General features: G+C 52.8%; 1 protein-coding gene across 1 annotated transcript in view; it reads right to left on the bottom strand.

Annotated features, from left to right (window-relative positions):
• The window catches only part of PHF8 (PHD finger protein 8), a 289,339-nt gene that overhangs the window by 218,637 nt on the left and 47,073 nt on the right, over positions 1-23,629 (bottom strand). The window lies entirely within an intron of this gene.

Here is a 23,629-nt window from a genome sequence, read left to right as displayed (position 1 = left end):
GTCTGTTTATAACGGCATTCCAGTAATATAATGCCCTGGGCCAACCTTTTTGCTCGGGCACTCATGTAGCTAATTATTTTGCCGCGTATCACTGCTTTAGACATTTCCCAAAACAGGGACGGATTATCTTGGTGATCTCGATTTGTTTCTAAATAAGATTCCCACTTCTGAATTACAAAGTGTTTAAAATCGAGGCTGTCAGCCATATAAGCAGGGAATCTCCAACGACCGAAGTCCCAAACACTGACCCCCAGCGTCAAGTCTATCCAGATTGGGGTATGATCAGAGACCTAATACCAAATCAAAACTCTAGCAGGAGAATAACTAGTGTTTAATTAGTAAAGTGGAGAAAAAGCCCTCAGAAACCACAGGTAAACTACCTGAGGTTTAATGCGTGGTTATGAACTATTCACTTTGATCTATAACACACGCTACAGTTCTATCATTGGGCAAACAAACTCCACATAACACGGGCTACAAAATGTTATGCCCCAAAAATGCAAATAAACAAAGTGAATCACTCCTCAAACATTTGGATGGATTTTTTCACTCATAAGGTCACTTTCTAACGGCAACCTTAATCACATCAGCACAACAGAAAAAGGCTTGCACTTAGCTTAAATCAAGCACTCATCATTGTCCGAGGCATAGGCCCAAAAGTGGCCCCTGTGACAATGGAAAATTAATAAAATTTGGCAACCCCCCCCCCTCCCAAAAAAAAAAAAAAAAAAACCAGAAAATAAAGGAAAAAGTAAGACAAAGCTCTGCAAATGGAATGACTGCAAAAAAAGGCAAAGAAAAATACGCCGGAGGCACAAAAGAAACTCTTGGACCAAGCAAATGTGGAGACGGTAAAAAAAGTACAACCTCTCCCCAATGCAGTAAAAAAGAAACTGAGGAGACCGCGTTTGTGCAGCGGGTGGGAAGGCGTATGTGCGGTGGAGCGTGACTCGCCCTCCATAAAGCTCTTCTTATGCTTGTCATAAGACCCGGACCGTGCAATGCGGCCTGCGTTACCCACTTGGGAGAATAAATAGGCCTGCTTTCCTCAGAAAATGTCCTCCTGTGGATTAAAAAACTGGTTAAAAGATAGAAAACAGAGAGTAGGGTTTCAATGGTAGATATTCTCAATTGGAGAAAGGTAAATAGTGGGGTTCCACAGGGGCCAACTGCTGGGAATGGTAAAATTATGTATCATACCTGATAATTTTCTTTCCATTAATCATAGCTGATCAATCCATAGACTGGTGGGTTGTGTCCATCTACCAGCAGGTGGAGATAGAGAGCAATCCTTTTGCCTCCCTATATGTGGTCATGTGCTGCCGGAAACTCCTCAGTATGTCGATATCAAAGCTCCATCCGCAGGACTCAGCACTTAGAGAATTACACCCACAAAGGGACACTCTGCCCAGCTCACCACCGCCGAAACGGGGGAGGGGAATTAATCCAGCTCATCCCCACACAAGTGGGGGAGGGGAATCCGTCCAGCTCATCCCCGCGGAGCGGGGGAGGGACACCACACCCGCCGATGCGGGGGGATCTGGCTTATCCTGCAACCGCAACCGCGGGAGGAGCTGACTGACCCTAACACCGCCGAAGCGGGAGGGGTACAAAGCTGCCCTACAGCCGCACGAAGCGGGAGGGAGTGCCGGCAGAATTTAAATCTCAATCCAGCCCCGTAAAACGGAGGGGAGAGGAATGCAGCAGCTCACTGTAACACAAACTCGTCTCAACTCTTGAAGAATCCAAGTGAAAAAATAACTTGAACACGAAGTCTTCCTGAACAGGAACTGAAGACTAAACTTGAATCTGAAATGCAACCAGAATATAAACAGTACAGATATCTGGGAGGGACTATGGATTGATCAGCTATGATTAATGGAAAGAAAATTATCAGGTATGATACATAATTTTACCTTCCATATCATCAAGCTGATCAATCCATAGACTGGTGGGATGTACCGAAGCAGTACTCACCCAGGGCGGGACATAGAAATCCCTGACCGCAACACTGAAGCTCCAAACCGGGCCTCCGCCCGAGCAGCCACAGTCAAGCGATAATGCTTGGAGAATGTATGGGCCGAAGCCCAAGTTGCCGCCTTGCATATCTCTTCCAAGGAGACGGAACCGGCCTCTGCCATCGAGGCCGCCTGAGCACTTGTGGAGTGAGCCTTCAGCTGGATAGGCGGCACCTTCCCCGCGGCCACATAAGCCCCTGCAATGGCTCCCTTGACCCATCTTGCCACTGTAGGCTTAGCAGCCTGCAGACCCCTACGAGGACCTGCAAACAGGACAAACAGATGATCCGATTTCCGGAAATCATTGGTCACTTCCAAGTATCTGATGATGACTCGTCTCACATCCAGACATCTGAGAGCAGAGTATTCCTCTGGGTAGTCCTCCCTACGAAAGGAAGGGAGACAGAGCTGCTGATTCACATGGAAGCGAGAAACAATCTTGGGCAGGAAAAAAGGCACTGTGCGAATAGTCACTCCTGCCTCAGTGAACTGCAGAAAAGGCTCTCGACATGAGAGCGCCTGGAGCTCGGAAACTCTTCTGGCTGAAGTGATAGCCACCAAAAAGACTGCTTTCAATGTCAGGTCTTTCAGAGATGCCCTCGACAAGGGTTCAAAAGGCGGCTTCTGCAATGCTCTTAGCACCAGATTGAGATTCCATGCAGGCACCACAGAGTGCAGAGGAGGGCGCAGATGATTAACTCCCTTAAGAAAGCGCACCACATCTGGCTGTGAAGCCAGGGAAACACCCTTCAGGCGGCCCCTGAAGCAAGTCAGAGCCGCTACCTGGACTTTAAGGGAACTGAGCGACAGGCCTTTCTCCAGACCTTCTTGCAGGAACGCCAACACTGAAGAAATTGGAGCAGTGAAGGGAGAAAGTGAGCCTGCTTCACACCACGCTGCAAAGGTACGCCAAACCCTGGCGTAAGCAGTAGAAGTAGAGCGCTTCCTCGCTCTCAGCATAGTGGCGATGACCTTGTCTGAGAAGCCCTTCTTTCTCAGACGCTGCCGCTCAATAGCCAGGCCGTAAGACCAAAGGGGGAGGGATCCTCCATCACCACGGGACCCTGATGTAACAGGCCCTGCTCCACAGGCAGTCGCAGAGGATCGTCGACTGAGAGCCTGATCAAGTCCGCATACCAGGGACGTCTGGGCCAGTCCGGACCCACCAGGATTATCCGGCCCGGATGCTTTGCCACCCGGTCTAGCACCCTGCCCAACATGGGCCAGGGCTGGAACACATAGAGAAGCTCTTGTGTCGGCCACTGTTGGAGAAGAGCATCTACTCCCAGGGATCGAGGGTCCCGACCTCTGCTGAAAAAGCGCGGCACTTGGCAATTGGCCGATGACGCCATCAGATCTAGGCTCGGCTGGCCCCAGCGCTTCGTGATGTCCAAGAACGCCTGAGCAGATAGCTGCCACTCTCCGGGCTCCAAGGTATGGCGACTGAGAAAGTCCGCCTTGACATTCATGACTCTGGCAATGTGGGCCGCTGACAGCTGTTCCAGGTTCGCTTCCGCCCACTGGCATAGATTCATGGCCTCCTTGGCTAGAGGGGCGCTCTTGGTACCTCCCTGGCGGTTGACATAGGCCACAGCAGTGGCATTGTCCGACAGGACCCGTACTGGCTTCAACGCCAGTACCGGGATGAACTCCAAAAGCGCCAACCAAATGGCTCTGAGTTCCAGGAGGTTGATAGACCACTTTGCCTCTGCAGGAGACCAGAGCCCCTGCGCTGTCCTTCCCAAGCAGTGGGCTCCCCAGCCCGACAAAGAGGCGTCCGTCGTGACGACAATCCACTCTGGGGTCACCAGAGGCATTCCTGCAGACAACTTGTCTGTCTGCAGCCACCAGCTCAGCGCCTTGCGCACTGCTGGGTCCAAGGGAAGGCGCACAGCATAATCCTCCGACATCGGAGTCCAGCGCTGCAACAGAGAGTGTTGTAGTGGTCTCATATGAGCCCTGGCCCAGGGCACTACTTCCATCGTGGCCGTCATAGAGCCCAACAGCTGCACATAGTCCCAAGCCCGAAGAGGAGAGGCTACTAGGAACTGGTCCACCTGAGCCTGAAGTTTGACAATCCGATTGTCTGGCAGGAACACTCTGCCCACTTGGGTGTCGAAACGAACTCCCAGATACTCCAGGGACTGAGTCGGGCGCAGCTGGCTCTTCTCCCAGTTGATGATCCACCCCAGGGAGCTCAAAAGAGCAACCACCCGGTTCACAGCTTTGCCGCACTCTGCATAAGAGGGGGCTCGGATCAACCAGTCGTCCAGATAAGGATGGACTTATACTCCTTCCTTTCGCAGGAAGGCCGCGATGACCACCATTACTTTGGAAAAGGTCCGCACAGCAGTAGCCAACCCGAAAGGGAGGGCTCTGAACTGGAAGTGTCGGCCCAGGACTGCAAAACGCAGGAAGCGTTGATGAGGAGGCCAGATGGGAATATGCAGGTACGCTTCCTTGATGTCCAAGGAAGCCAAGAACTCTCCTGCCTTCACTGCCGCTATAACAGAGCGGAGAGTCTCCATGCGAAAGTGCCGCACTTTCAAGGCCCGAATGACCCCTTTGAGGTCGAGGATAGGCCGGACAGAACCTCCTTTCTTTGGTACCACAAAGTAAATGGAGTAACGTCCCTTGCCAAGCTGATTTTCTGGCACCGGAACGACCGCACCCAGGCGGATCAGGTTGTCCAAGGTCTGCTGCACTGCCACAGCTTTGACCGGAGACTTGCAGGGAGAGAGTACAAACCCGTCTCTTAAGGGTCGGCAGAACTTTAGTTTGTAGCCGTCTCTGAAGTGTATAAAATAATGAGTGGAATGGATCGGGTGGATGTGAAGCGACTGTTCACGCTATCCAAAAATACTAGGACTAGAGGGCATGAGTTGAAGCTACAGTGTGGTAAATTTAAAACGAATCGGAGAAAATTTTTCTTCACCCAACGTGTAATTAGACTCTGGAATTCGTTGCCGGAGAACGTGGTACGGGCGGTTAGCTTGACGGAGTTTAAAAAGGGGTTAGATAGATTCCTAAAGGACAAGTCCATAGACCGCTATTAAATGGACTTGGAAAAATTCCGCATTTTTAGGTATAACTTGTCTGGAATGTTTTTACGTTTGGGGAGCGTGCCAGGTGCCCTTGACCTGGATTGGCCACTGTCGGTGACAGGATGCTGGGCTAGATGGACCTTTGGTCTTTCCCAGTATGGCACTACTTATGTACTTACTAGTAAAAAAGGCCCGTTTCTGACACAAATGAAACGGGCGCTAGCAAGGTTTTCCTCTGAGTGTGTATGTTTGGGAGAGTGTATGTGAGAGTGAGTGTTTGAGAGTCAGAGTGAAAGTGGCCATCTGTCCCCTGCCCCCTCCATTCATCCTTTTCCAGCAATTCCCCTCTGTCCCTGAGCCCTGCCCTCCCAATCCATGCCCATCCATGCTCCTCTGTCACCTGGCCCCTCCATTTTTCCCTATCCAGCATTTCCCCTCTCTGCCTGAGGCCTGCTCTGCAATCCATATCCATCCATGCCCATCTGTCCCCTCCATTCATCCCTATCCAGCAATTCCCCTCTCCCTGAGTCCTGCCCTTTCAATCCATGCCCATCCATGCTCCTCTGTCACCTGGCCCCTCCATTTTTCCCTATCCAGCATTTCCCCTCTCTGCCTGAGGCCTGCTCTGCAATCCATATCCATCCATGCCCATCTGTCCCCTCCATTCATCCTTATCCAGCAATTCCCCTCTCCCTGAGTCCTGCCCTTCCAATCCATGCCCATCCATGCTCCTCTGTCACCTGGCCCCTCCATTTTTCCCTATCCAGCATTTCCCCTCTCTGCCTGAGGCCTGCTCTGCAATCCATATCCATCCATGCCCATCTGTCCCCTCCATTCATCCCTATCCAGCAATTCCCCTCTCCCTGAGTCCTGCCCTTCCAATCCATGCCCATCCATGCTCCTCTGTCACCTGGCCCCTCCATTTTTCCCTATCCAGCATTTCCCCTCTCTGCCTGAGGCCTGCTCTGCAATGCATATCCATCCATGCCCATCTGTCCCCTCCATTCATCCCTATCCAGCAATTCCCCTCTCCCTGAGTCCTGCCCTTCCAATCCATGCTCCTCTGTCACCTGGACCCTCCATTTTTCCCTATCCAGCATTTCCCCTCTCTGCCTGAGGCCTGCTCTGCAATCCATATCCATCCATGCCCATCTGTCCCCTCCATTCATCCCTATCCAGCAATTCCCCTCTCCCTGAGTCCTGCCCTTCCAATCCATGCCCATCCATGCTCCTCTGTCACCTGGCCCCTCCATTTTTCCCTATCCAGCATTTCCCCTCTCTGCCTGAGGCCTGCTCTGCAATCCATATCCATCCATGCCCATCTGTCCCCTCCATTCATCCCTATCCAGCAATTCCCTTCTCCCTGAGTCCTGCCCTTCCAATCCATGCCCATCCATGCTCATCTGTCACCTGGCCCCTCCATTTTTCCCTATCCAGCAATTTCCCTCTCTCCCTGAGTCCTGCCCTCCCAATCCATGCCCATCCATGCTCCTCTGTCCCCTGCCCCCTCCCTTCATCCATTTCCAGTAATTCCCCTCTCTCCCTGTGCCCTGCCCTCCCAATCCATACCCATCCATGCTCCTCTGTCCCCTGCCGCCTCCATTCATCCTTTTCCAGTAATTCCCCTCTCTCCCTGTGCCCTGCCCTCCCAATCCATACCCATCCATGCTCCTCTGTCCCCTGCCGCCTCCATTCATCCTTTTCCAGCAAGTCCCCTCTCGCCCTTCCATGCCCCCCCCCCCGTCGCATCCATGCTACTCTCTCTCCCATGTCCCAGCCTGGCCCGCCCTCTTCTCCCCCCCCCCCCCCTTCGCATCCATCGTTTTGTTTTTTTTTTTCTTCTTTTTCAATTTACCTCCGTGGTTCCGGCAACGAAGCGTCAGGAAAGGAGGCGGCGCTCCCGACGTCTAGCTTTCCCTTCGCTGTGTTCCGCCTTCTTTTTAAGGCGGAACACAGTGAAGGGAAGGCTAGACGTCGGGAGCGCCGCCTCCTTCCCTGACGTTTCGCTTCCGGATTTGTTTGTTTTGTCGCGAGGGCGGGGCAGAGACGGCTGGCTGGCTTGAAGGCTTCACACCACGAATCCACGAACCCTTCAGCCTCAGCCTGGGAGTGACGTCAGATGGCTTCAAGGCTTCAAGGCTTCAGGGCTTCAGACTTCCGGCTTCAAGCTTCCGGCTTCACAGAACGTTGTCTTCAGAACGTTCACGGTGCGTACTTATGATGACTTCCAGCACCTAAGCGTCTGAAGTTATTGTGGTCCACTCGCCCAGAAACGAGGACAGCCGTCCTCCAATCTGCACTGGGGTGTGGACCAAGGCCCCGTCATTGGGTACGACCCTGGGGGAGGACCGGATGGAGCACCTCCGGGACGGCGGTCTCTGCGAAAGGAATGCTGCTTGGGGGAGAAAGTCCTCTTGAAGGAAGAGGGGGCAGAGGAGCCCGACCTGCCCGGGCGGTACCGACGGGTTTCCTGAAACCGTCCTCTGGAGGTACCGGAACGAGTACTAGCCCGAGCCCTGACCTCTGGTAACTTCTTGCCCTTAGACGTGCCGAGATCGGTCACGATTTTGTCCAGCTCGACCCCAAAGAGCAGCTTGCCTTTAAAAGGCAATCTAGCCAGGCGGGATTTAGAGGCGTGGTCAGCAGACCAATGTTTCAGCCAAAGCCACCGCCGCGCAGAGACTGTCTGAGCCATGCCTTTAGCTGAGGCTCTCAAGACATCATACAGCAAGTCTGCCAAATAGGCTAAGCCCGATTCCAGGGCCGGCCAATCAGCCCTCAAGGAATGATCCGAGGGGGAAGCCCGCTGCACCATAGACAGGCACGCCCTGGCCACATAGGAACCGCAAACCGAGGCCTGCAAACTTAAAGCAGTCGCCTCAAAGGACGACCTTAAGGCCGCCTCCAATCTTCTGTCTTGGGCGTCCTTTAGGGCCGTGCCACCTTCCACCGGCAAAGCCGTTTTCTTAGTCACCGCAGTGATTAAAGAATCCACGGTAGGCCACAGATAGGCCTCACGTTCACTTTCAGGCAAAGGATAGAGGCGGGACATAGCCCTAGCCACTTTGAGGCTCGCTTCCGGGACATCCCATTGAGCCGAAATTAAGGTGTGCATGGCATCATGCACGTGGAAGGTTCTAGGCGGGCGTTTCGTCCCCAGCATAATGGCAGAGCCAACAGGGGCTGAGGGAGAGACGTCCTCCGGAGAGGAAATCTTCAAAATGCCCATGGCCTGCACTAACAGGTTGGGCAAATCCTCTGAGCTAAAAAGCCGCGCTGCAGAGGGGTCATCCGCTCCAACCGAGCGGGGATCCGTCTCCTCCAAGGAATCCGCAAAGGACCGTTGGGAGAACTCAGATACGCTGCCCTCATCTACATCGGAGGAGACAAGGTCCTCCAAGGCCTGGGAATCAACCCGAGGGCGTTTACCTCCGGGGACCTCAACCTCTTTACCAAACGAGGGAGCAGGGGCAGCGTTTTGCATAAGGAAGGCCTGATGCAGCAGCAAAACAAACTCGGGGGAGAAACCCCCCAGACTGTGCACTTCCGCAGCCTGGGCTACAGCCCTAGACGCACCCTCAACCGGCGCTCGCAAGAGCGGGGGAGAGACATGCTGCGCATCCAAAATGGCGTCCGGCGCGACACTCCGCGAAGGAGCCGCGCGGGAAAAACGGCGCTTAACTTTAGCCGCTTTGGTGCCGTCGCCCAAATTAAGGGCGTCCATGGCATTAATGTCTCCCTCAAGGGCGGCCCACGAAGAAGCCGTCCGAGCCGCGTGGCCGGCCAAGATGGCGGAGGCGAGCAGCGGGGGATGGGCGTTTATGGCGGGAAAAACCGCCACGCCGGAGGAAGGACCGGGACACTCATCGGTCACGAAACTGTCACCCAACAAGGGCGAATCAGACTTTAAGACCCCCGCATCCCCTCTAGAAGCGCCTAAGCGATCCGGGGAGCGACTCCTTGCGCCCTCGCCCTCCGACGCCATATGCCACGTGGAGATCAATCGGGGAACCCCCTGCCCGCTATAAAAAGGTAAAAATTACCTGCTTTCCGCTCCGAGCTGTAACGACCTGGTGTCCCAGTGAGTAGCTGCAATAAACGTTTAAATAAACGTCGAAATAAACGCCTTTAAGGACGTTCAAAAATTTTTTTTTTTTTTTTTTTAACGGAGCCAGCGGGAGGGGGGAGAAAAGGAGGGACCTGGCGCCACAAGGTTTGCACTTGCTCAAGAAGAGCCCTCAACCCCAGGCACTCAACAAAACCTAAAAATTAGGCTTGGAGGCCTAGCCAGAGCTGCTGCTGTGTGTGACCACCACCTGCTGAGATAGAGAACATACTGGGGAGTTTCCGGCAGCACATGACCACATATAGGGAGGCAAAAGGATTGCTCTCTATCTCCACCTGCTGGTAGATGGACACAACCCATCAGTCTATGGATTGATCAGCTTGATGATATGGAAGCTGCTTTTTAACATATTATAAAGAAACAGAGATGAGAATAACTAGAGAGATGATTAAATTTGTTGATGATACAAAGTTATTCAAAGTTGTTAAACTGCAAGAGGATTGTGAAAAACTGAAAGAGGACCTTACAAGACTAGGCATCCAAACGACAGATACTTAATGTAAGCAAGTAGGAAAGAGGAACCTAAACTACAGTTATGTGATGCAAGATTCCACATTAGGAGTTACAGCCCAGGAAAAGAACCTAGGTGTCATCGTTGATGATACATTGAAACCCTCTACTCAGTGTGCAGCAAAGAAAACAAATAGAATATTAGGAATTATTAGGAAAGGAATGGAAATAAAATAAAATGTTATTATGACCTTGTATCGCTCTATAGTGGAACCACACCTCAAATACTGTGCGCAATTCAGGTCACCACATCTCAAAAAGGATATAGTGGAATTAGAAAAGGTTCAGAGAAGGGCGGCAAAAATGATAACGGGGATGGGATGACTTGTTTACTCTTCCAAAAACACTAGGACTAGGGGCACACAATGTTGAATTAAACTCTGAAATTCATTGCTAGAGATTGTGGTAAAAGCAGTTAGCTTAGCAGGGTTTAAAAAAACGCTTAATTTCCTTTAAAAAAAAATAAAAAAAAATTTTAGACTTAAGAAAATCCACTGCTTATTTCTAGGATAAGGAGCATAAAATCTGTTTTACTGTTCTGGGATCTTGGCATGTACTTGTGACCTGGATTGGCCACTTTTAGAAACAGGATGCTGGGCTTGACTGACCTTTGGTCTGTCTCAGTATGACAATGTTTACGTCTTTATGCTCTATATCTATCTTTGGTACAGATATTTCATATTCAGCTTTCTTCCATTTTTCTGTCTCCTTCTCATATATATTTATTTGTTGTATTTGTATCCCACATTTTCCTACCTATTTGCAGGCTCAATGTGGCTTACAATGTTCCATTATGGCATTCGCCATTCCAGAGTAAAAGATACAATTGATGTTACATGGAGTGCATGGATGACGATATAGAATTAAGATTACAATGTTCCATTATGGCATTCGCCATTCCGGAGTACAAGATACACTGGTGTTACATGAATACAAGGGTGACAATGTAGAGTTAAGCAGATGGATAAAGCGAGAAGATATTCAGATTAAAGTTGAAGTGGTGTTGTGTTATAATTAAATTATTGCTCGTTGTGGTATGCCTTGTTGAATAGAAAGGTCTTCAGAGATTTACAGAAATTGATTAGCTCATTTGTTTTTAAGGTAAGTGGTAATGCATTCCACAACTGCGTGCTTATGTAGGAAAAGCTGGACGCATGTGTTAGTCTGTATTTCAGTCCTTTGCAGCTGGGAAAGTGTAGATTAAGGAATGTACAGGCTGATCTTTTAGCATTTCTGGGTGGCAAGTCAACAAGGTACACCATGTAGGCCGGGGCATCTCCGTGAATGATTTTATGAACTAGAGTGTAGACCTTGAACACAATATGTTCTTTGATTGGGAGCCAGTGTAGTTTTTCTCTTAGTGGTTTTGCACTTTCATATTTTGTTTTTCCAAATATGAGTCTGACAGCAGTGTTCTGGGCTGTTTGAAGTTTTTTGATAATATACTCTTTACTGCCAGCATAGATTGCTTTGCAGTAGTCTAGGTGGCTCAGCACCAATGACTGCACCAGGTTGCGAAAAATAGTCCTTGGGAAGAAAGGCTTTACTCTTTTAAGTTTCCACATTGAATGGAACATCTTCTTAGTTGTATTTTTCACGTGACTTTCAAGGGTGAGATTGCGATCATTGGTGACTCCTAGAATTTACAGAGTGTCTGCCACGGGAAGGGAAAAGTTTGGTGTAGTTACAGTAGTGAATTTATTTGTGTTATGTTGTGAAGTATAAGACATTGTGTTTTTTCTGCATTAAGTTTCAGCTGAAATGCATCTGCCCAAGAGTGCATGGTTAGGAAACTTTGGTTGATGTCGTTGGTAATTTCCTTTATACCATGTTTGAACGTGATGTAGATTGTGACCTCATCTGCATATATGAATGGATTAAGGTTCTGATTGGATAGTATCTTGGCTAGTGGTATCATCATTAGGTTGAAGATGGTTGGCGAGAGGGGAGATCCTTGAGGGACTCCACAATCAGGTGTCCATGGGGTTGATGTAGCTGAGTTAACTGTCACTTGGTATGATCTTGTGGTCAGGAAGCTTCTGAACCAGTTAAGGACATTACCTCCAATTCTGAAGTATTCTAGGATATGTAGTAAGGTGAAATTAGGCCTTACCTGCTAATTTTCTTTCCTCTAGACTCTCCAGACCGGTCAAGACGCGTGGGTTATGCTCGCCTACCAGCAGAGGGAGACTGAGAACACTAACTTCAACTATGTACATATAACCTGTGCCCATCCCACAGAAGCCAGTATACACTTAGCAAAGCAGAGAAAAAACCCCCTGCAACCTGAACTCTGAACTATAAAACCCCTGTACCTGGAAAACCAATAGTCAACACCAACAGTGTGCTCAGACAGACGGAACGACAAGCGCCCCGCTCTGTCAAATATTATGGGCGAAGAAAACTCTCCGGCCCAACGAAAGAAAAGGAATAGTCATAGCAGAACACGGCTCAAATACTTCTGATACGAACAATATCTCTGAAAATCCATAGCAGAACACGGCTCAAATACTTCTGATACGAACAATATCTCTGAAAATCCATAGGGCGGGCTCTTGACCGGTCTGGAGGGTCTAGAGGAAAGAAAATTAGCAGGTAAGGCCTAATTTCACCTTCCTCAGCGACCCTCCAGACCGGTCAAGACGCGTGGGAAGTACCAAAGCAGTAGAAACTTAAGGGTGGGACCCTCGAAACGCAGAAGTCAGTACAGCCGCTCCAAAACATGCATCCTCCTTTGCCTGAACGTCAATCCTATAATGCTTCACAAAGGAATGAATGGAGGACCATGCCGCTGCCTTACAAATATCCTGCGGAGGAACAAAACTACTCTCCGCCCAGGAAGCAGCAACCCCCCGAGTTGAATGCGCCTTAAGTAACGGGGGCACCGCACGCCGCCTCAACAAATAAGCCGAGGCAATAGCCTCCTTCAACCACCTAGCCAGAGTCCCCTTGGAGGCCGCAGCCCCTCTCTTGGGACCTCCAAACAAAACGAACAACCTATCCGAAGCCCGGAATTCTCTCGTTCTGCTCAAATAGGACCGCAAGGCGCGCCGAACATCCAACTTAGCCAACCGACGCTGAGAGGCATCCCCCGAACGATCCCCCAACACCGGTAACGAGATCACTTGATTCACATGGAACGCTGAAACCACCTTAGGAACAAAGGAAGGAACCGTCCTCAAAGTCACTTTCTCTTTCGCAAAGGACAGAAAAGGTTCCCTACAAGACAAGGCTTGCAACTCTGAAATTCTACGAGCGGAAGCAATGGCCACCAGAAAAACTGTCTTCAAGGTAAGATCCTTACATGTGATGGACGCCAATGGTTCAAACGGAGGCCCCACCAGAGTCTCCAAGACCACATTCAAATCCCAAGGCGGAACCATCGGACGACGGGGCGGCCGAATCAACTTCACTGCCCTCAGGAACCGCCCTACGTCCGGAGAAGCTGCCAAGGAGACTCCTCGAATCTTACCTCTGAAACAAGACAAAGCAGCCACCTGCACCTTCAGGGAAGAAAGGGAGAGCCCCCTATCCAAACCATCCTGCAAAAACTCCAACACCTCCATCACCGAAGCCCGCAAGGGGACAACATTCCGTTCAAGACACCAACTCTCAAAGATGCGCCACACCCGCACATAAGCCAACGATGTGGACTTCTTACGCGACCGCAACATTGTATCAATGACCCTGGCCGAGAAACCCTTCTTTCTCAATCTGTGCCTTTCAAGAGCCAAGCCGTAAGCAAGAATGGAGAGGGGTCGGCCATCTCGATCGGTCCCTGCACCAGTCTCACCCGAGACCCCAGGGGAAAAGGATCCTGCACTAACAACCGCACCAGATCTCCGTACCATGGCCGACGAGGCCAATTGGGCGCTATCAGAATCACTAAGCCGGGATGACGACCGATCCGCTGCACCACACGGCCCACCAGCGGCCACGGCGGAAACACATAGAGCAACTGCTGAGTCGGCCACGGCAGAACCAACGCGTCGAGACCCTCGGCTCGAGCATCTCTTCGACGACTGAAGTACCGCGCGACCTGCACATTGTCGGCCGATGCCATGAGATCCAACACCGGCCGACCCCACTGCAACACTATCCGCTCGAACACTGAGTGATGGAGAGCCCACTCTCCGGGCTCCAACATGTGTCTGCTCAGATAATCCGCGTCCACATTGTCCACTCCTGCTACGTGACCTGCCGACAGAGCTTGAAGATGAGCCTCTGCCCACCCCAACAGCTCCGCTGCCTCTACAGCTAATCCCGGGCTCTTCGTCCCCCCCTGCCGATTCACATAAGCTACGGCCGTGGCATTGTCGGAAAGAACCCTGACCGCCTTGCCCTCTAGCAGACTCTGGAAGGACCGAAGAGCCAACCGAATTGCTCGAGTCTCCAGGCGATTGATGGACCACGACGCCTCTTCCGACGTCCATCGCCCTTGGGCCACCTGCCCTAGACAATGCGCCCCCCAGCCTAACAGACTCGCATCCGTGGTCAGTACCACCCAATTTGGCACCTCTAGCGGCATACCCTTTGCTAGATTCGGAGTGTGAAGCCACCAGCGGAGGCTGCGCCGAACCCTCTCCGGCAGCGCTAACCACTCCTCCAACTCCTGGGACTGAGGGGACCAACGAGTCAACAACGAGCTCTGCAACTGTCTCATGTGGGCCCTGGCCCAAGGTACTACCTCTATAGCCGCAGCCATCAGACCTAACACCTGAAGATACTCCCGTGCCGCAGGCGCCCTCTGAGCTCGGAGCTGACGTATCTGAAGCTGCAGTTTGGAAATGCGAGGAGCCGTCAAAAACACCCGGCCTCGCTCCGTGTCGAACCGAACTCCCAGATATTCTAGAGACTGTGACGGAACTAGGTGACTCTTGGCCAGATTGACAACCCAACCCAGCGACTGCAAAAAGGTCACCACCCGGGCGGTAGCCTCCTCGCTCTCCGCCTGCGTTTTGGCTCGAATCAACCAGTCGTCGAGATACGGATGCACCAAAATGCCCTGCAACCGTAACGCCGCTGCCACGACCACCATCACCTTGGAGAAAGTGCGAGGAGCCGTAGCCAGGCCGAACGGGAGCGCACAAAACTGAAAGTGACTCCCTAACACCACAAAACGAAGAAAACGCTGGTGCGCCTCCAGAATGGGGATGTGCAAATAAGCTTCTGTCAAATCCAAAGAAGTCAGAAATTCCCCTTCCTGAACTGCTACAATGACCGAGCGCAACGTTTCCATCCGAAAGGAAGGAATCTTTAGAGCCGCATTGACCCTCTTGAGGTCTAAAATGGGCCGAAAAGAATCCTCTTTCTTTGGCACCACGAAGTAAATGGAGTAACAGCCGGTACCTCGTTCTTCTGTCGGAACAGGCACCACAGCGCCTAAATCTACCAGACGCGACAGAGTGTCTCGCACTGCCCTTGCCTTGCGCCTTGAATGACAGGGAGAGACGAGAAAGAAATCGGACAGAGGACCGTTGAACTCCAGCGCGTACCCGTCTCGCACTATCTGCAGCACCCACTGGTCTGACGTGATTTGGGCCCACCTCTGGTAAAACAAGCGTAAGCGAGCCCCCACACGAACCAGAGGCTGGACCCCCAAACCATCATTGCGACACACGGGACGTGCTGGCCGCTCCCGAAGAGGCAGCTCGCCCCCCCCGGCGGCCCCCACGAAAGGGCTGGGTTCTCTGAAAATAACGACCCCGGAACCCCCCCGAGGACCTACCCGGCCGATACCGTCTAGCTTCCTGAAAACGGCCTCGCACCGCAGAGCCCCTAGACGCCTTAGGCCGAAGCTCTGGAAGCCGCGGGATCTTAGTATCACCAAGACCCCTAACCAACTTATCCAACTCGTCTCCAAAAAGCAAGGCGCCCTTAAAGGGAAGCGAACACAACTTTGCCTTGGACGCGGCATCTGCCAGCCAGCCCCGCAACCACAGGGCCCTTCGAGCCGCCACTGCGAGGGTCATATTCTTCGCCAATGCACGCAACAAATCATAGAGCGCATCTGCCAAGAAGGACGAGCCCATCTCCAACTTTGCCAAATCCTGCACTAAGGCGGCTCTATCAACCTGCGGAGCATCTAGCAGCCGCTCAGCCCAGCGGAAACATGCTCGAGCCACCAGACCTCCACAAACTGAAGCCTGCAAAGCCAGCGCCGATAAATCAAAACTGCGCTTCAGAAATGTTTCCAGTTTCCTGTCCTGAGGGTCCCTCAAGGCAGCCCCTCCATCTACAGGAATTGCAGTAGCCTTAGTCACCGCCGTCACTACGGCATCCACAGTAGGAGGCTTTAAAGAATCTCTGTCTTCCTGTGGAAGGGGATAGAGCTTAGCCATGGCCCGTGCCACCTTACACGGCGCCTCCGGCGAGAGCCATTCCTGCGTTACCATCTCTCTAAGATCCGCATTCATAGGAAAAGTCCGAGAGACCCTTTGGATCCCCTTAACCAGCGGGTCCTGCTTTTCAGAGGGAGCTGGATCTACTGCCGGGTCAAATTTGAGCATAGCAGACACCTGCTCAATAAGATCCGCCAATTCCTCCCTGTGAAAAATGCGGACCACCGATGGATCCTCCCCGGGCACTGTTTCTCTCTCTGGGCCGGACAAGGACCCCTCCTCCTCCTCCAGGGGACTAAAGTCGCCCTCTGACTCTGGAGGAGAAAAACAGTCCAAGTCCTCAGCCCACTCAACACGTGGCCTCTTAGCACTCAAGCCCGCCCCCAGACTAAGGGGCTCTGTGAGCGACGGTCCCGCCTGCCAGGCCTGAAATAAGGACCAAACAAACTCCGGAGGGAAACCCATCCTTCCCGAAACGTCCCCTCCAGAAGCACCAGCCACCGGGCTGCCCTGAGGCCCGCTGACTAAATCCGGAATTCTCGGGCCCGAATCCAAGATGGCGGCGGTTCCCGCCAAAACCGGGATCGCCGCTGAACCGCTAACCGAAGCCCCTGCAACCTCCTGCAAGGCCGGCGCGGGAAGCTCCGCCGCCAATACCGGCGGAGCGGAGGACTGAGACTTCGGTTCCCCGCAAAAGTGGCAGGAACCGCCAACCGCATCGACCCCCCCGACGCGCACAAGACCGACAGCGAAGCGGCTTCGAGGACATCTTCGCGCCAAAAAAAACAAACCTCCCCAAAAGGTAAAAGAAATGGGAAACTCACCCCAAAGAAGCCACTCACAGCTCACCTCGCAAAGCTGCCCAGCTCCGGCACTCCGGAGTGCAGCTGCACAGCTCTCCACACCGTCTGGGTCTTTTTTTTTTTTTTAAACTTTATTGCAGCACAATTTGAGCCCTGCTGCTATAAAATCCCTGGCACTCAAGGCTACAATATAAAACTGCAGCCGAGGCACAAAGCTGCCCAAACTGGAGAGCTAGCTCGGGGGAGGGACCCGGCCACCCGGGTGTGACACCCCAGGGGGGACAATGGCAGGCCCCACTGGCACCACCAACCCCCAGCACACAGAGTATTCCAGGCACAGGGATGCTCCTCAGGAACGACCAAAGGACCAGCCTAAAACTCTCAACTGATTGACTCCTACCAGACCGGCCAAGCTGCACAGGCTGCCTGTCTACCCTCTGCTGAGACTGAGAAAATACTGGCTTCTGTGGGATGGGCACAGGTTATATGTACATAGTTGAAGTTAGTGTTCTCAGTCTCCCTCTGCTGGTAGGCGAGCATAACCCACGCGTCTTGACCGGTCTGGAGGGTCGCTGAGGAATATTCCATGGTTAACCATGTTGAAAGCACTGGATCACGAAAGGGATCTGGGTGTCGTCGTCGATGATACGCTGAAACCTTCTGCTCAGTGTGCTGCTGCGGCTAGGAAAGCGAATAGAATGTTGGGTGTTATTAGGAAGGGTATGGAGTCCAGGTGTGCGGATGTTATAATGCCGTTGTATCGCTCCATGGTGCGACCGCACCTGGAGTATTGTGTTCAGTACTGGTCTCCGTATCTCAAAAAAGATATAGTAGAATTGGAAAAGGTACAGCGAAGGGCGACGAAAATGATAGTGGGGATGGGACGACTTTCCTATGAAGAGAGGCTGAGAAGGCTAGGGCTTTTCAGCTTGGAGAAGAGACGGCTGAGGGGAGATATGATAGAAGTGTATAAAATAATGAGTGGAATGGATCGGGTGGATGTGAAGCGACTGTTCACGCTATCCAAAAATACTAGGACTAGAGGGCATGAGTTGAAGCTACAGTGTGGTAAATTTAAAACGAATCGGAGAAAATTTTTCTTCACCCAACGTGTAATTAGACTCTGGAATTCGTTGCCGGAGAACGTGGTACGGGCGGTTAGCTTGACGGAGTTTAAGGTAAAATTATGTATAATCATACCTGATAATTTTCTTTCCATTAATCATAGCTGATCAATCCATAGACTGGTGGGTTGTGTCCATCTACCAGCAGGTGGAGATAGAGAGCAAACTTTTGCCTCCCTATATGTGGTCATGTGCTGCCGGAAACTCCTCAGTATGTCGATATCAAAGCTCCATCTGCAGGACTCAGCACTTAGAGAATTACACCCACAAAGGGACACTCTGCCCAGCTCACCACCGCCGAAACGGGGGAGGGGAATTAATCCAGCTCATCCCCACACAAGTGGGGGAGGGGAATTAACCCAGCTCATCCCCACACAAGTGGGGGAGGGGAATCCGTCCAGCTCATCCCCGTGGAGCGGGGGAGGGACACCACACCCGCCGATGCGGGGGGATCTGGCTTATCCTGCAACCGCAACCGCAGGAGGAGCTGACTGACCCTAGCACCGCCGAAGCGGGAGGGGTACAAAACTGCCCTACAACCGCACGAAGCGGGAGGGAGTGCCGGCAGAATTTATGTCTCAATCCAGCCCCGTAAAACGGAGGGGAGAGGAATGCAGCAGCTCACTGTAACACAAACTCGTCTCAACTCTTGAAGAATCCAAGTGAAAAAACTTGAACCCGAAGTCTTCCTGAAGCAACTGAAGACTAAACTTGAACCTGAAATGCAACCAGAATAGAAACCATACAAATATCTGGGCGGGGCTATGGATTGATCAGCTATGATTAATGGAAAGAAAATTATCAGGTATGATTATACATAATTTTACCTTCCATATCATCAAGCTGATCAATCCATAGACTGGTGGGATGTACCGAAGCAGTACTCACCCAGGGCGGGACATAGAAATCCCTGAACTCAACACTGAAGCTCCACACCGGGCCTCCGCCCGTGCCGCCACAGTCAAGCGGTAATGCTTGGAGAATGTATGGGCCGATGCCCAAGTTCCCGCCTTGCATATCTCTTCCAAGGAGACGGACCCGGCCTCTGCCATCGAGGCCGCCTGAGCTCTAGTGGAGTGAGCCTTCAGCTGGATAGGCGGCACCTTCCCCGCGGCCACATAAGCCGCGGCAATGACTTCCTTGACCCATCTTGCCACTGGAGGCTTAGCAGCCTGCAGACCCTTACGAGGACCTGCCAACAGGACAAACAGATGATCCGACTTCCGGAAATCATTGGTCACTTCCAAGTATCTGATGATGACTCGTCTCACATCCAGATATTTAAGAGCAGAGTACTCCTCTGGGTAGTCCTCCCTACGAAAGGAAGGGAGACCGAGCTGCTGATTCACATGGAAGCGAGAAACAATCTTGGGCAGGACGGAAGGCACTGTGCGAATAGTCACTCCTGCCTCAGTGAACTGCAGAAAAGACTCTCGACATGAGAGTGCCTGGAGCTCGGAAACTCTTCTGGCTGAAGGATAGCCACCAAAAAGACTGCTTTCAACGTCAGGTCTTTCAGAGATGCCCTCAACAAGGGTTCAAAAGGCGGCTTCTGTAATGCTCTGAGCACCAGGTTAAAATTCCACGCAGGCACCATTGAGTGCAGAGGAGGGCGCAGGTGCTTAACTCCCTTGAGAAAACGCACCACATCTGGCTACGAAGCCAGGGAAGCACCCTTCAGGCGGTCCCTGAAGCAAGCCAGGGCCGCTACCTGGACTTAAAGGGAACTGAGCGACAGGCCTTTCTCCAGACCTTCTTGCAGGAATGCCAACACTGAAGAAATTGGAGCAGTGAATGAAGAAAATGAGCCTGCTTCGCCACGCTGCAAAGGTACGCCAAACCCTGGCGTAAGCAGTAAAAGTAGAGCGCTTCCTCGCTCTCAGCATAGTGGCGATGACCTTGTCTGAGAAGTCCTTCTTCCTCAGACGCTGCCGCTCAATAGCCAGGCCGTAAGCCCAAAGGGGGAGGGATCCTCCATCACCACGGGACCCTGATGTAACAGACCCTGCTCCACTGGCAGCCCCACCAGGATTATCCAGCCCGGATGCTTTGCCAATCGGTCTAGCACCCTGCCCAACATGGGCCAGGGCGGGAACACATAGAGAAGCTCTTGTGTTGGCCACTGTTAGAGGAGAGCATCGACTCCCAGAGATCGAGGGTCCCGTCCTCTGCTGAAAAAACGCGGCACTTGGCAACTGGCCGATGACGCCAATAGATCTAGGCTCGGCTGGCCCCAGCGCTTCGTGATATCCAAGAACGCCTGAGCCGATAACTGCCACTCTCCGGGATCCAAGGTATGGCGACTGAGAAAGTCCGCCTTGACATTCATGACTCCGGCAATGTGGGCTGCTGACAGCTGCTCCAGGCTCGCTACCGCCCACTGGCATAGATTCACGGCTGCCTTGGCTAGAGGGGCGCTCTTGGTACCTCCCTGGCGGTTGACATAGACCACAGCCGTGGCATTGTCCAACAGGACCCGTACTGGCTTCAACGCCAGTACCGGGATGAACTCCAAAAACGCCAACCGAATGGCTCTGAGTTCCAGGAGGTTGATAGACCACTTTGCCTCTGCAGGAGACCAGAGCCCCTGCGCTGTCCTTCCCAAGAAGAGGGCTCCCCAGCCCGACAAAGAGGCGTCCGTCGTGACGACAATCCACTCCGGGGTCACCAGAGGCATTCCTGCAGACAACTTGTCTGTCTGCGTCCACCAGCTCAGCGCCTTGCGCACTGCTGGGTCCAAGGGAAGGCGCAGTCCAGCGCAGCAGCAGAGATTGTCGAAGTGGTCTCATATGAGCCCTGGCCCAGGGCACTACATCCATCGTGGCCGACATAGAGCCCAACAGCTGCACATAGTCCCAAGTCCGAATAGGAGAGGCTACTAGGAACTAGTCCACCTGAGCCTGAAGCTTGACAATCCAATTGTCTGGCAGGAACACTCTGCCCACTTGGGTGTCGAATCGAACTCCCAGATGCTCCAGGGACTGAGTCGGGCGCAGCTGGCTTTTCTCCCAGATGATGATCCACCTCAGGGAGCTCGAAAGAGCAACCACCCGGTTCACAGCTTTGCCGCACTCTGCATAAGAGGGGCTTGGATCAACTAGTCGTCCAGATAAAAATGGACTTGAACTCCTTCCTTCCACAGGAAGGCCGCGATGACCACCATTACTTTGGAGAAGGTCCGCGGAGCAGTAGCCAACCCGAACGGGAGGGCTCTGAACTGGAAGTGTCGACCAGTACTGCAAAACGCAAAAAGCGTTGATGAGGAGGCCAGATGGGAATATGCAAGTACGCGTCCTTGAAGTCCAAGGATGCCAGGAACTCTCCTGCCTTCACTGCCGCTATAACAGAGCGGAGGGTCTCCATGCGAAAGTGCCGAACTTTCAAGGCCCAATGGACCCCTTGAGGTCGAGGATAGGCCGTACAGAACCTCCTTTCTTTGGAATCACAAAGAAAAAGGAGTAACGTCCCTTGCCAGGCTGATTCTCTGGCACCGGAACGACCGCCCCCAGGCGGAACAGATTGTCCAAGGTCTGCTGCACTGCCACAGCTTGACCGGAGACTTGCAGGGAGAGAGTACAAACCCGTCTTTTAAGGGTCGGCAGAACTCTAGCTTGTAGCCGTCTCTGATGACTTCCAGCACTCAAGCGTCTGAAGTTATTGTGGTCACTCGCCCATAAACGAGGACAGCCGTCCTCCAATCTGCACTGAGGCGTGGACCAAGGCCCCGTCATTGGGTACGAGACCCTGGGGGAGGACCGGAGGGAGCACCTCCGGGACGGCGGTCTCTGCGAAAGGAATGCTGCTTGGGGGAGAAGTTCCTCTTGAAGGAAGAGGGGGCAGAGGAGCCCGACCTGCCCGGGCGGTACCGACGGGCTTCCTGAGCCCGTCCTCTGGAGGTACCAGGGCGAGTACTAGCCCGAGCCCTGACCTCTGGTAACTTCTTGCCCTTAGACGTGCCGAGATCGGTCACGATTTTGTCCAGCTCGACCCCAAAGAGCAGCTTGCCTTTAAAAGGCAATCTAGCCAGGCGGGATTTAGAGGCATGGTCAGCAGACCAATGTTTCAGCCAAAGCCACCGCCGCGCAGAGATTGTCTGAGCCATGCCTTTAGCTGAGGCTCTCAAGACATCATACAGCAAGTCTGCCAAATAGGCTAAGCCCGATTCCAGGGCCGGCCAAACAGCCCTCAAGGAATGATCCGAGGGGGAAGCCCGCTGCACCATAGTCAGGCACGCCCTGGCCACATAGGAGCCGCAAACTGAGGCCTGCAAACTTAAAGCAGCCGCCTCAAAGGACGACCTTAAGGCCGCCTCCAATCCTCTTGTCTTGGGCGTCCTTTAGGGCCGTGCCACCTTCCACTGGTAACGCCGTTTTCTTAGTCACCGCAGTGATTAAAGAATCCACGGTAGGCCACAGAAAGGCCTCACGTTCACCTTCAGGCAAAGGATAGCGGCGGGACATAGCCCTAGCCACTTTAAGGCTCGCTTCCGGGACATCCCATTGAGCCGAAATTAAGGAGTGCATGGCATCATGCATGTGGAAGGTTCTAGGCGGGCGCTTCGTCCCCAGCATAATGGCAGAGCCAACAGGGGCTGAGGGAGAGACGTCCTCCGGAGAGGAAATCTTCAAAATGCCCATGGCCTGCACTAACAGGTTGGGCAAAACCTCTGAGCTAAAGAGCCGCTGCAGAGGGGTCATCCGCTCCATGCGAGCGGGGATCCGTCTCCTCCAAGGAATCCGCAAAGGACCGTTGGGAGACCTCAGACACGCTGCCCTCATCTACATCGGAGGAGACAAAGTCCTCCAAGGCCTGGGAATCAACCCGAGGGCGTTTACCTCTGGGAACCTCAACCTCTTTACCAGACGAGGGAGCAGGGGCAGCGTTTTGCATGAGGAAGCCTGATGCAGCAGCAAAACAAACACGGGGGAAAAACCCCCCCAGACTGTGCACTTCCGCAGCCTGGGCAACAGCCCTAGACGCACCCTCAACCGGCGCTCGCAAGAGCGGGGGAGAGACATGCTGCGCATACAAAATGGCGTCCGGCGCGACACTCCGCGAAGGAGCCGCGCGGGAAGAACGGCGCTTAACTTTAGCCGCTTTTGTGCCGTCGCCCAAATTAAGGGCGTTCATGGCATTAATGTCTCCAACCTCAAGGGCGGCCCACGAAGAAGCCGTCCGAGCCGCGTGGCCGGCCAAGATGGCGGAGGCGAGGAGCGGGGGATGGGCGTTTATGGCGGGAAAAACCGCCACGCCGGAGGAAGGACCGGGACATTCATCGGTCACGAAACTGTCACCCAACAAGGGCGAATCAGGCTGTAAGACCCCCGCATCCCCTCTAGAAGCGCTCAAGCGATCCGGGGAGCGACCCTTTGCGCCCTCGCCCTCCGACGCCATATGCCACGAGGAGAAGAATCGGGGAACCCCCTGCCCGCTATAAAAAGGTAAAAATTACCTGCTGTCCGCTCCGAGCTGTAACGAACTGGTGTCCCAGTGAGTAGCTGCAATGAACGTTTAAATAAACGTCGAAATAAACGCCTTTAAGGACTTTTAAAAATTCTTTTTTTTTTTTTTTTTTTTAAACGGAGCCAGCGGGAGGGGGGAGAAAAGGAGGGACCTGGCACCACCAGGTTTGCACTTGCTCAAAAGAGCCCTCAACCCCAGGC

Source organism: Microcaecilia unicolor, chromosome 2 (genome assembly GCF_901765095.1).
Source record: "Microcaecilia unicolor chromosome 2, aMicUni1.1, whole genome shotgun sequence".
In the NCBI taxonomy this organism is placed as follows: domain Eukaryota; kingdom Metazoa; phylum Chordata; class Amphibia; order Gymnophiona; family Siphonopidae; genus Microcaecilia; species Microcaecilia unicolor.
Note: the sequence above shows the minus strand (reverse complement) of the source record. Positions and strands in the feature narration are given on the sequence as shown.